General features: G+C 40.8%; 1 pseudogene; it reads left to right on the top strand.

The window, feature by feature from the left end:
* The first annotated feature begins 12,230 nt into the window (after window positions 1–12,230).
* Window positions 12,231–14,111, top strand: LOC141686141 (uncharacterized; annotated as a pseudogene).
* The last annotated feature ends 271 nt before the right edge of the window (window positions 14,112–14,382 follow it).

Genomic DNA, 14,382 nt, shown 5'->3' with positions numbered 1-14,382 from the left:
GGGTTTTCTTTGACTTGGATTTAGAAATTGTAGTTGATTTGGCAGCTTTGGTAGGCAACTATTTGGTCATTGTCACAGTTGCCATAGCTACTCCTGAACTCAAAGAAATTGAGGAGATTGGAATAGTTGAGGGTATGGATGAACTTACCTCACTTACCTGAGGTGTCTGCATTACAGGAAAATAGAACATTGGCACATCCCTATGATGGTTGGCTCTGTTCAAATCTGTAATGATTCTTCTCTCTTGAACCCAACAAGCTAATTTATTGTTTGGGTTCTCAAGTACAATCTCTTGACAAAGATGGTTAGCCAATATCATGAAAAATCTAGCATAATATACATTCTTTCCCCTTTTGGCTAACTCACCTAGTTTAAAACCTAACTCATACAAGACAAGGTCACTGAAATTGTAAAATTTATCTGTAACTAGCATGTATAGCATGTTAAGCATGAAAATGTTCACAGAATCAAAATTACTGACTTTTCAGAGAAAACTTTAGTCACAACATCACACATGAAACTCCATTCCTTCCTAAGACCTAATCTTCTAATCTCACTTAGCTTATTAGTAGGAAGTGCATAATGCATGGAATTAAGCATATTGATAATATCAGTGTCAGTGTGTGGTGAAGTTACATTATCATCAGGAATTTTGAAACATGCTTTTATCACATCACTATTGATACATAACTCATTACCTTTGATAGTTAGAGTGATGGTTTTGTCAGTAGAGTTATAGTTTGCAGTGGTCCACATCTCTTCAACAACTTCACAGTAAACTGTGGGTGATTCAAGCATGGCATAACTTAACTTGCAGTTCTTCACGAAGTCCATCATCTTGTAATAGTCTTCTGATTGCTGAATACCCTTATTGACCAAAGCAGTGAAGTTGTTCTTCTCATAAATGAACCCAGTCTGAGACATGATCTTTACTATATGTGCCATTGTTAGAGAATGAAAGCTTGAAGAGAAAGAGGATATTTGCTTGAGAGAGAATAAAATAAAAGCAGTTGAATTTGAGAATGATAAAAGAAAATAATTGTAATGAAATAAGCTTTTATACTCCCTCAAAAACAACGGATGAAAATAATAAAGAAAAGTGAATTACCCAATAGAAATTGCCTAAATTAGCCGTTTAAAAATAAACTGTAAAAATTCCACCCATTATCCGTCGTGTAATGCTTACAAACTGTAAGTATACTCGATGGATAATGTTCAGGGAATTAACGGTTAAGATTTAGACACTTCGACGGATGAGGACGAACTGTTATCCGTCGAGTTTTAAAAGATTCCAGAAAAGTAATTGATTTTTTATTTGCACATAGTACATCAACGGATGACTCAACTCGATGGATAATGGTCATCCGTCGAGATGCAAATTTTGACTTAGCCATAATTTCACTCATGACTAAAAATCAGTTAGATTTCTGGCTACATATCAACTTGCAAAATAACTCAGATAGATTCAAGAGTAATTAAGCATACCTAACTCACTTACCAACCTAGAAAAGGTGGATTCATCCAATGGCTTGGTAAAAATATCTGCAAGTTGCTTCTCACTTGGAACAAAATGTAACTCTACAGTACCATTCATTACATGTTCCCTTATGAAATGGTACTTGATGTCTATGTGCTTTGTCCTTGAATGTTGCACTGGATTTTCAGTGATGGCAATTGCACTTGTGTTATCACAGAAAATAGGAATCCTCTCAACTTGCAAACCATAGTCTAGCAATTGATTTTTCATCCATAAAATCTGTGCACAGCAACTGCCAGCAACAATATATTCAGCTTCAGCTGTAGAAGTAGAAACTGAATTTTGCTTTTTACTGAACCAGGACACAAGCTTGTTTCCTAGAAATTGACAAGTTCCTGTTGTGCTTTTTCTGTCAATTCTGCAACCTGTATAATCTGCATCTGAATAACCAGTTAGATCAAAACCAGATTCTCTAGGATACCAAATGCCAAGTTTTGGTGTTCCCTTGAGATATCTGAAAATTCTCTTAATAACTATCAAGTGAGACTCTCTAGGATCAGCCTGAAATCTAGCACATAAACATGTAGCAAACATTATATCTGGCCTACTAGCTGTTAAGTACAGAAGAAAGCCAACCATGCCTCTATAGCTTGAAATATCCACAGACTTTTCAGTAGTGTTTAAGCTTAGTGGCAGTGGCCATGAGAGTTTTTGCAGATGTGCAATTCATTAGATCAAACTTCTTTAAAAGATCAAAAATATATTTAGTTTTACTAATGAATATTCCATTACTAACTTGTTTAACATGTAAACCAAGAAAGTAGGTTAGTTATCCCATCATGCTCATTTCATACTTACTTTGCATCAGTTTGGCAAACTTTTTACAAAGTTTCTCATCTGTAGAGCCAAAAATAATGTCATCTACATAAATTTGGACAAGTATGCTAGAGCCATTAACATTTCTGAAAAATAAAGTTTTATCTACAGTACCTCTTGTGAAGTGATTTTCCAAAAGGAACTTTGATAAAGTGTCATACCAGGCTCTAGGTGCTTGCTTCAGTTCATAAAGTGCTTTCAGTAGATAATAGACATACTCTGGGAAATTTGGATCTTCAAAGCCAGGAGGTTGACTAACATACACTTCTTCCTCTAAATCCCCATTCAGAAAGGCACTTTTGACATCCATTTGATAGACCTTGAAATTGGCATGGCCTGCATAGGCTAAGAAGATTCTGATGGCTTCAAGTCTTGCAACATGAGCAAATGTTTCATCAAAATCTATTCCCTCTTGCTGGCAATAGCCCTTAGCAACCAATCTGGCTTTGTTCCTTACTACTATACCATTTTCATCCATCTTGTTTCTGAATACCCATTTGGTATCTATTGGATTCTTTCCTTTAGGCTTGGGTACCGGCTTCCAGACTTTATTCCTTTCAAATTGGTTTAGCTCCTCCTGCATAGCTAAAATCCAATCAGGATCTAACAGGGCTTCTTCTACCTTCTTTGGTTCTTCCTTTGACAGAAAGCTGCTCTATAGACATTCTTCTTGAGTTGCTCTCCTGGTTTGAACTCTATAAGAAACATCACCAATAATCAGTTCAAAGGGGTGATCTTTTGTCCATTTCCTTGGTTGAGGTAGATTAACTCTAGATGAAGAGACCTCAATGTTGTCTTGATGTGTGATTGAGGTTTGATTGCTAGAAACTCCCCCTGAGTTTGTGGATCTTTGATTTGAGAAAGGGGTACTTTCTATGGGTGATCTGCCTTGACTTCCTGCTTCTTTTGATAACCCGACGGATGGTGAATTATGAGTACCGACGGATGAGGCAGGTTGTCTACCGACGGATAACACAGATTGCCTTCCGACGGATGAAGCATTTTGTAACTCGACGGATGTTGAGTTTTGTGCTTCATTGGTGGTAGATTTGTTTGCATTATCCTTAGACACTGTTTCTTGATCACTCTCATCATCACTTTCATCACTGACCATCTCAACATTGTCGAATTTGAGGCTCTCATGGTAATCTCCATCTTTTAGTCCTTCAATCTTTTTATCATCAAACACAACATGTATAGATTCCACAACAATGTTGGTTCCTAGATTGTAGATTCTATATGCTTTACCAACAGCATATCTAACAAAAATTCCTTCATCTGCTTTAGTATCAAACTTCCCATTTTGATCAGTTTGATTTCTCAGAATATAGCATTTACAGCCAAAGACATGAAGAAAGTTTAGAGTTGGCTTCTTGTTCTTGAACAATTGATAAGGTGTCATGCGTCTTGCTTGATTAATCAGAGAGATGTTCTGAGTGTAGCATGCAGTGTTTACAGCTTCAGCCCATAAATATATTGGTAATTTTGATTCTTCAAGCATTGTCCTTGCAGCTTCAATAAGAAATCTATTCTTTCTTTCCACTACTCCATTCTGTTGTGGATTCCTTGCTGCTGAAAACTCATGCAAGATCCCATTTTCTTCACAAAATGCTCTCATAACATGGTTCTTGAACTCAGTTCCATTGTCACTCCTGATTTTTCTTACTTTGAAATCAGGATGATTGTTAACTTGCCTTATGTGATTGATGATGATTTCACTAGCCTCATCTTTAGACTTTAGGAAATATGTCCAAGAGAACTTTGAGAAATCATCTACAATTACTAGGCAAAATCTTTTCTTTGAAATTGACAATACATTGACTGGTCCAAACAAATTCATGTGAAGCAGTTGCAGAGGCTCTTCAATTGCTGAATCAAGTTTCTTCCTGAATGATGCTTTGATCTGCTTCCCTTTTTGGCAGGCATCACACAGTCCATCCTTTGTAAACTCCACTAGAGGAATGCCTCTAACTAGCTCTTTCTTTACCAGCTCATTCATGGTCTTGAAGTTTAAATGGGATAGCTTCTTGTGCCATAGCCAACTTTCATCTTGACTTGCTTTACTGAGAAGACAAGTTACAGATTCTGCTTTAGTTGAGTTGAAGTCAGCTAGATACACATTTCCTCTTCTCACACCAGTGAGAACCACTTTGTTGTTTTGATTGTTAGTCACAACACAGGCTTCTTTGTTGAAGGTTACTGAGTTGCCTTTGTCACAAAGCTGGCTGATACTCAACAGATTGTGTTTGAGACCATCCACTAAGGCAACCTCTTCAATGATGACATTATCCTTTGAAATCAAGCCATATCCCACAGTATAACCTTTGCTGTCATCTCCAAAAGTAATACTTGGGCCAGCTCTCTCCTTAAACTCTGTGAGCAGGGTAGAATCACCAGTCATGTGTCTTGAACAACCACTATCCAAGTACCAAAGATTCTTTCTGTTTCCCTGCACACATCAAAATCAAATCAAGTTGATTTTGGTACCCAAGTTTCCTTGGGTCCTGCCTTGTTAGCTTTCTTCTTCTGTTTCTTAGGTCTTATCTCATTTGTCTTAGGAATTTCAGATTCTTCCTTAGTGAATTGGGTTGTACCTTTGAAACCACTAAATGCAACAGAATTATCATGCATGTTATGGCTAACAGGAAGTGGCATGCTTGGTGTAAACATGTTATTCCAGTAAGGCATGCTAAATGGCATTTGAGGCATATTGTATGCAGCATAGTATGGATTAGGTGCAAATGGCATATTAGCAAACTGTGCATTCATATTCTGTGTAGGCATAGCATTAACAGGCATGGGAGGCATGGCATTCATGTTAGGAAATTGAGGCTGAACAGACATGGGAGTAGGCATGGTAGATTTACAATTGATAGACAAATGATTTACACTACCACACTTGACACAGATTTTTCTGGGGGCATATTTATCAGGTGTGTAGTTATTGTGTTTGTTAATCCCTACTTTACCATTCCTATTGTTTTTCTTTTTAGTCTCTGTTTTTACCTCTATCTTCTCAAGTCTGTCACTTAACTGTTTGACAGTCATGTGACCAACATTAGCCTTTTTCCCTTTCTTAGCTTGACTTGACTCTCCTGAAATAAAGTTCTTGGAAACAGACCCATACTTTTCATTTAGCTTGATTAATTTGGCTTTGCTAATGGGTTTGCTTACAGCCGACGGATGAGGATTTTTATCATTCGACGGATAACACTTTTTGTTATCCGGCGGATAGTCCTCATCATCCGTCGAGTCTACATCTGTCAGCAACCCATCTACCAAAATAAGTTATAGTTTCTCCTTATTCTTTTTCCAGGCTTCATCACAAAAAGACTCAATTCCTTGAACCTTGGTGATTTGAGCATGAACATCTCTGGATGTTTTCCATGCTTTAATTACCTCTTGTTCACGATCGAGCTGCTTCTTCAAAATTTCTTCCTTTTTCAAGGACTCAGTTAATTCCTCCTTGGCAATCTTACACTCAATTTTTAATTTCTCAAACTCAACATATTGAGACTCAAGCACATTATTCCTCTCACTTAAAAACAAGTTGTTTTCTTTGATTTTAGCATTTTCTTTAGTGAGAGACTTAAGTGTAACACGCAAATGATACAATTCTATAGACATGTCATTTAATGCATCATTACACTCAGCTTTAGTTAAATGTGCAAGGTTTGTAGTGATTACCTGATTGCTTAAGGAACTTGTCTCTGTTTCATCAGACTTGGCCATAAGGGCTAGATTGACATAGCTGACATCTTCATCTTCATCCAAACCATCGGCTGCCCAGTCATTCTCTTGTGTAATAAAAGCCCTTTCCTTTTGTTTCAAAGTATTTTTGCTTGTAATCTATAGACTCAAACCTTTTCTTACTGGAATCTGACTTTCTACACTCATTTGCAAAATGCCCTGCCAAGCCACATTTGAAACATTTGAATTTTGACTTATCCACCATGTTTCTATTTGGCTTGGCTGCTCCAAAGTTCTTTTTGAACTTGAGCTTGGCAAATCTTCTTGAAAGGAATGCTAGGTGCTCATCAATGTCCTCCATGTCATCTTGGCTCAATGAATCTTCACTTTCTGCAGCTAGCCCCTTACCCTTGCTTTCACAGACCTTTGAAGTTGATTCCACAGCTCCATCTTCACTTCTTTCTCCTTTTCCAGATCAGCAACTAGTGTAATGGATCCTCCTTTCTTCTTTCCTCTCTCTATTCTTTCATCCTGCTCTATCTCAAGCTCATAGGTTTTCAGAATGCCATATAGTCTCTCTAAAGTAAACTCCTTATAATCTTGTGAGTTTCTCCATGAGACTGTCATTGGTTTCCATTCCTTTGGAAGAGATCTGAGAAATTTCAGATTGGAGTCTTTAGTCTGATAGACTCTTTCATGCAACTTAAGAGCATTTAGTAGTTTTTGGAATCTACTAAAAATGTCAGTGAGTGACTCACTTTCTTCATTATGAAAATGCTCATATTACTGAATCAGGAGCTGCATTTTATTTTCTCTAACTTGCTCAGTGCCATCACAAATTATCTGTATTGTGTCCCAAACTTCCTTGGCAGTTTTGCAGTTGTTGATGTTATCAAACATGTCTGCATCAACACCATTGAACAGAATGTTCATGGCCTTTTTATCTTTCCTGACTTGTTTAATGTCAGGATCAGACCATTCATGCCTTGGCTTTGGAACAGATGGCTCGTTTCCTGTAGCAGCTCTCATTGGAACATGAGGGCCTCTTTCTATGCAGTCCACATAGGCCTCATCTTGAGAAAGCATACGAAGATGCATCTTTACCTTCCAATAATGGTAATTATCTTTATCAAGAAAAGGAATCTTGACTCCAACATCTTTCTTGTTCATCTTGCTGAATTTTTTGATCTTTAAACTCTTTGTAGATTAAGAGCTTGCTCTGATACCAATTGTTAGTCCCTTAACAATATAGCAAGAATTACAGAAGGGGGGTTGAATGGAATTCTTGAACCTTTTTCTTGAAATAAAAATGTTCAACTCGATTATAGATATATTTGTTTTGATTAGCACAATGCGGAATGTAAACTTAAATGAATTAAAACATAAGTAATTAAAAACATGAGTCTTTAAATACTTTCTGGTGGATTTAAACAATTCCACCAGAGATATATATAATATATTGAGAGGACTCTATGTGCAGAAATGCTCACAGCTGCTTACAAATGGAACTGCTGAGAATACAGGAAATGCTAAAGATTATGCTTACAAAGATTTCTCTGTTTTTGTGTTTCTCAGCTATCTCGGTTATTTTTCTATTTGTTACTCTCTTGGTTTATATAATACCAAGATTACAAAGTCAAAAAGACTGAACAAATATAAAATCTAACAATCTTAATCTTTGCTGCTTTTCGTCCTCTATTACCCAGTTAATGGGCTTCCACAATGTGTTTGTATACAACTCGACGGCTGTGTGTCAGCTTTCACTGTTCAACTGATGTTTGAATTCTTGATATGATCATCCGTAGACTTTCAGATCATCCGTCGATGACTTAATTGATCATCCGTCGACTGCTATGTTAAACATCCGTTGATAGTCATTTGATCATCCGTCGAAGGCTTTGTTAATCATCCGTCGGTAGCTATTTTGGCACTTGACTTCATTTCACTTATACAGAATTACAAGACATTACTTATGTACAATTAATCAACCTATTCTGCATATCTAGTTAAAGTCAACATGACTTATATGCTACTACAGATTCTATACAAAGGTGCATACATCACTGTGCTACAAACTTATTATTACATAAGCTACTCACCCGATGGATAATAAATTAATCATCCGTCGGGACTATAATGAGTTATCCGTCGGGACTATAATTCTAATCCGTCGAGTGCTACATTATTTCACTAAGTAAAATCTACTTAGATGTTTTGTTTAAGTGATCATCAAGTACACAACATATTCACAACATGCTCCTGCAGGGGGAAGGGCATCACCCTGTTCGAGGCTTTGCAAGACATCGAATCTTCCTTCTAAACGTTCCCCATGGAAATCTGTTTGGACTATGGTATCCATCGCCTCCTCTTCTTCTAACATCTCAATTCTGATTGCGTCTTCCAAGTACAACATTGTCGAGGGCAGCTCAAAGGGATGTTCATCTTCTTGCTCAACATAATAGTGGACTCGGATTTCCTCGGTTGGTTGCTCAATGCTTTTCTCCCGATCCACGTCCGGAGTATCTTCGGCATGGGAGTCTTTTCTAAAGCCTTTCATAGCTTACCTGTAGCACTCCCGAGAGTCATACTGGGAACCCTTTATACTTCCCACCCCATTTGGCGTTGGAAATTTGATAGTTAGGTGATGAATTGAAGTGATGACTCTCATCTCCCGCAGAAAAGGTCATCCCAATAACACGTTGTGGGACGATTCCTGATTCAGGACCTTAAATTCAAGCATCTTTGTTACCGATAATGGGCTTTCCCCCAGTGTACATGGCAGCCGAATCGACCCCATGACTCTAACTCCTGCACCTGAAAAACCATAGACCCACGAGTCTTCCCCTGACATATCCTGATCAGGTAATCCCATCTTTTTGAAGGTGCTGTAATAGAGGATGTTTGCTGAGCTTCCATTATTCACGAAGGCTCTATGGACATTCTTTGTTCCGGTTTGGATGGAAATAACCAGCACATCATTGTGGGGATGATGTACCCATCGGGCATCTGCTTCTCTGAAGGTGATATCCATGGACTCACCCTTAAACACTTTGGGTGGCCGAGTTTCCACCCTATGAATATCTGTGAGAGGTCTGAACCGGGCTTCCCTAGCATATTTTGCCAAGGCTCGGTTGCTGCATTCCATTCCGGGATCTCCCCCGTAGATTGTTCGGATACTGCCATCCCTGATAAATTTATTTTCCTCCAGGGTATCATTGTTTGTCCTGCGCGGGGCTCGTCTTTCCTCTTCCCTTGTTCTGTCATCCTTATGCTTCCTTACTTCCTTGACTACCCATTCTCCGAGGTGTCCTTCCTTGATAAGCGCTTCGATTTCATCCTTTAAATGTCGGCACTCATGCGTGTTATGTCCAGATGATTCATGATATTCGCAATATTTTTTCTTGTCTTTGCTTTGCCATGCCGATAAAGCTTCAGGTTTTCTAAATAGCCCTTTATTCTTGTTTACTTCGTAGATATGATCGATAGATACGACCAAAGGTGTGTATCGGCTTGTCCTGTAGTCATAGTTTGAGGGAGGACTCCATCTCCTCCTTGTGCTTGCTGTATTCACCCGGTCCGGGCTCCGACTATCTCTTCGGTACCTCGGGCTTGGTGATTTGTCCCTCTTCCTTCCTTTGCTTCTCTGACTTGATTGTGTAGTCGGTTGCATCTCTGCCATGAATTGTTCTATAGCTTTAAAAGATTCTGCCAAAGCGAAGACGTCTGCTAGAGTAGCCGGGTCTTTCCCTTGCAAATGCTTCCAAAAGTCCGAGCCAACCCTTAATCCTGCGATCAAGAAGCTTTTCAGGGCTTCGTCTGATGCCCCCCTCACGCTGGTAGACTCAGCGTTGAACCTCTTGAAGTACGATGTCAAGCTTTCATTTTCTCTTTGCTTAACATTGGCGCGTACCTCACCGCGGCTTGGAACTTGGTCAAGAACAGAGTTTTCATTTGATCCCATGAGGTGATCACTCCTGGCCCGAGCTTTTGAAACCACTGCTGGGCGCTTTCTCTAAAGGTTGCCGCAAAAAGGCGGCATCGAGCCAGGTCCGGGACTTGGTATACGTCCATCTCTATATTAAAATGACCCAGGAATTCTACCGGATCTGAGTTTCCGTAGAAACGGAGATCGCTAGTGGTGTTGCGATACCCGGTCGGCAATTGTGCCTCTCTTACCGCCATCGAGAATGGGGAAGGGATTTCAGCTGTAGCCGTCACCCTGCCTTCAAGGTGGTGAAGTAGCCTTTTTAGATCTCCCACATTGAAAGTTCCCACGCCAGGAATGGTCTGCATTTGAGGCTGCGGACCTTGGGGTTGCAATGGAGGTATCTCCAATTGATTCCCCCTTGGAGGGGCTTGCTGCTGGTTCGTATTCTGGGCGTCTTCAGGTATTACAATTATTTCAGGATTTCGTTCTTGATTTCTCCCTTGATTCTCTTCCCCACCTTGGCCGCGGCCCCGAGCCGTACCGCGATCATAGTTTTCTATATATCCGTGATCATCATGTTCCGCATAATCATAGCCGTCTGCTTGGTTATTCCAGCGGGAATCAAGGTGACCGCGGTAATTGCCACGATGATATCCCTCTAAATATCTACCTCGGCCTCCACCTCTTCCTCTCCATTGAGGCCTTCTCCAACGATCGTTTCCATACCCACGCCCATATCGATCCAGCGATCTGCGGGGAGAAGCTCTCTCATGATCGCGGTGCCGCTCCCAATTTTCCTGGGAATTCAGGGGCACACGCGTTGGATCGCGGTACCGCTCCCGATTTTCCTAGGAATTCGGGGGCACACGCGTTGGATCGCGGTGCCGCTCCCGATTTTCCTGCGAATTCAGGGGCACACGCGTTGTATCATGGGGCGTCACATCTCCGCGATCAGCTTCTTTCTGCCATTCAAGTAACACCATTCTCAAATCATCATCGTCCAAGCGAATCCCCAAGCGATCTTTCAGAGCTGCGAAGCCCCGTTGCTGATTCTCCGGCCTCGACTCCGCCTGTCGGCGTTCCTCGAGGCTACGTCCAGACCGGTGCGGATGGGTGGCTCCCCAGGTGTCTGTCCGCAGAATTTCTCGTCCATTCGCATCTTCTTCCACTAGCTCGATGGTTGGGGACGTGTCATTAGAATAATCCAGGCGTCGAGGGGTTATCGGCACACGCCCTCCCTCGGTGCGGCCATGGCCGGCTGAGACATCCCTATCAGTCATGGGAGCTTTTCCAGGGGCATGAGTTGCCCGGTTGTGGCGAAGACCTCTTGTGGCCTTGCACCGTTCCACGGTGCTCAACCTTGAATCGAAACCATTTAAAGCATCGCCCATGCGATACAGTTGTTCCAACAAGTTGGCGTTGCTGATGAGCACAGGTGGCTGTCCTCCAACGTCCGGCGTGGGACGATCAGTCATTGGCAGGACGTAGGGTTCATATTCATAGCCATGATCAAAATCTTCTTCAGAACTTCCGTCGTAAAACTTCCATCATGATATTGAGACATCCTTCCTCCCAGATATAGATCTTGATTAGCCCCTCCTTCTAGCGCCAATTTGTTGACGGATGAATTTGGGAACAACAAAACTTGAGGTTAGTAGCCGGAAACAAGATCTGTGATGGCGGTTCTTCGTCAGAAACGTGAACAGTAGTCGGTGGATCCGATGAACAGTATTCGTCGGAAAAGATGAACAGTGTTTGGTGGTGGTGATTATTGGGGGCTGAGATTGCTTAGGGTTAGTGGTGGCTCCTTTGCGCTCTCGCTTCTGATCCCTCACAATGTGCCTACGTACCCCTATTTATAGGGGATCAAGCCCACGTAGTTTTTGGGGAACAAGAAACCTAATGGGCTTCTACTAGCTTTAGGAATGTCCGCCGATGAGGCCCAACCACAAAGGCCCAAGGCTCGTCCGCGACCTCGAGACTTTACGGATGAGGCATCTCCTTGGCCAAGGATAACCCTCCGCTACCAGCTGTTTCTCTAATCCGCGGACGCAGGTATAGCCGTGGTTCACCCCAAATGTTGGACGCATCCTTGTCCCCCGATAAGGAGCCCCTACCAGACTGCAGGACAAGTGATCCCAAGCTTTTGGGTGCAAAGTGCAGGATACTCCAAAGTCTCCCAACGAGGACACCCGTTGACTACAGAGACAGAGCTCCCAAAGCACACACCAGATTTCACCCCACATCCCCAATGAGGACATGGTCTCTGACCATGGACACCGCCTTTCCTGTAGATATGCTACAGGAAGGAGTCCTTCAATAGAGTACCTGAATCAAATAGGTTAGTAATAACATTCTCCATCTTCCTTGAATCTTCCAGAGAGTCCATCCAAGTAGCATATCAAAGTTGCATTTATATCTCAAAGTAGAAGTTAAGGGCGCGCCCTTACATTTCTGCATGTTGGCGCCGCCCTGTGTCATCAGCCTTTGATCTCTTCCTATATAGTTCTATATCGTAGGGCGCGCCCCAAATTTTTCATCGTTAGGGCTCGCCCTAATTCTGTCCAAGCCAGAGTGGGGATTCTGTCAAAGTAATCATGTCCGAGTGATCCGCCCAAGGAGCCTCCCTTACCAAGGGCGCGCCCTAAGGCTCACTACAGGACATACCCCAATCAAGCAATTCCTCTATTTCTTTTCAATAAACGGACGCGCCTCATCATGTTTGAGGGCGCGCCTTTAAAGCATAACAATTACTTGCCACTCAACTATTCAGTCAATGGAGCGCATTCTTAGGGCGCACCTTCTTTTTTATAGAAAGCCAATCTTATCTTTTTCTAAATTTTAGGCTTTTCCCCTTCAATTTTACCTATATTATCAATCTCAATCAGAATATTGTTTATACCAATTTTTGGGATAACAAATAGTAATTTCCCTCTCAAATATGATGACTACATTAGGCTTGAGGAGAGTGTCGGTAACAAGGAGAGGATAAGGGAGGTTTATGAAAGAGCTATTGCTAATATTCCTCCAGCCACATAGAAGCGATATTGGCAGCATTATATATACATCTGGATTAATTATGCTTTGTTCGAGGAACTTGATGCACAGGACATTGAGCGAACCAGACATGTGTATATGGAGTGTCTCAAGTTGATTCCTCACAAAGAGTTTTCCTTTGCAAAAATCTGGTTGGTGGCTGCTCAGTTTGAGATAAGGCTATTGAATCTCATGGGTGCTCGTAGGATTCTTGGACAAGCAATTGGGAAGGCTCCTAAACACAAGATTTTTAGCAAGTATATTAAAATCGAGCTTCAACTTGGTAGCATTGATCGGTGTAGGAAGCTGTATGAAAAATACTTGGAGTGGTCTCCAGAAATTGCTATGCTTGGTGTAAGTATGCTGAGTTGGAAAATTTTTTGAGCGAAAAAGACAGAGCGAGATCCATTTTTGAGCTGGGAGTTGCTCAACCTTAACTGGATATGCCAGAACTTCTATGGAAGGCATACATTGACTTTGAGATATCAGAAGGTGAATTCAACAATACTAGACGTATTTATGAGAGGCTTCTAGAACGCACGAAACACTTGAAGGTGTGGATAAGCCTTGCAAAATTTGAGGCATCTGCTATTCCATAGGAGCAGGAGTCACTTCGTATTCAGTGCCTACAGAATGCCAGAAGAGTTTTTGAGAGTGCCAATAATTACTTCAGAGAATCTACTCCTGGCCTTCGAGAGGAAAGAGCCATGTTGCTGCAAGAATTGTTAAACCTGGAGAAGAGTTTTGCCAAACTTGGGGATGAAAGTTTGGTGCTTGTAAAGATGCCGAAAAAGCTCAGAAAAAGAAAGCTTGTATATTCTGTTGATGGTCGTCCTGCTGGTTATGACGAGTACCTTCCCCGAAGAAACTTAGGCCTCAAATATGAAGATTTTGGAAGCTGCTTACAGGTGGATTAAGCAAAAGACTTGCTGAGAATTTTGTGAATGATTGAAACTAAAAAATGAGTGTATTTTCTCTCTATCTGTATGTTTCTGCACTGTACCTTTATGTTCCAGTATTGCTCTACATTTACGGTTGTCAGTTTTTTCTCAACATAAAATAATTTGTTCTTATTATTTAATAATATCGAATACATTCAAATGTTGTATGAATATGTTATGACAAATCTTTATATACTGAACAATATACGAAATGATAAGGAACATACTTTCATTCTTATTTTTCATAAATAAAAAAGGTGTGCCATTATACTACATGTTTAAGGAATATTTGTAAAATATTACAATCTTTCATAAAACCAGATGAATAATAATGATCTAGTAGCACATTCCTCGAATCAGTGTAATATACTTCTCGACTTGTGGACTTGGACATTTCTCTTCATCATGGCATCTTTGGTCTTGCTGTGCGCATG

The sequence above is a fragment of the Apium graveolens genome, chromosome 9, assembly GCF_009905375.1.
Source record: "Apium graveolens cultivar Ventura chromosome 9, ASM990537v1, whole genome shotgun sequence".
Lineage (NCBI taxonomy): Eukaryota > Viridiplantae > Streptophyta > Magnoliopsida > Apiales > Apiaceae > Apium > Apium graveolens.
This window is presented reverse-complemented; position numbering and strand designations above follow the sequence as displayed.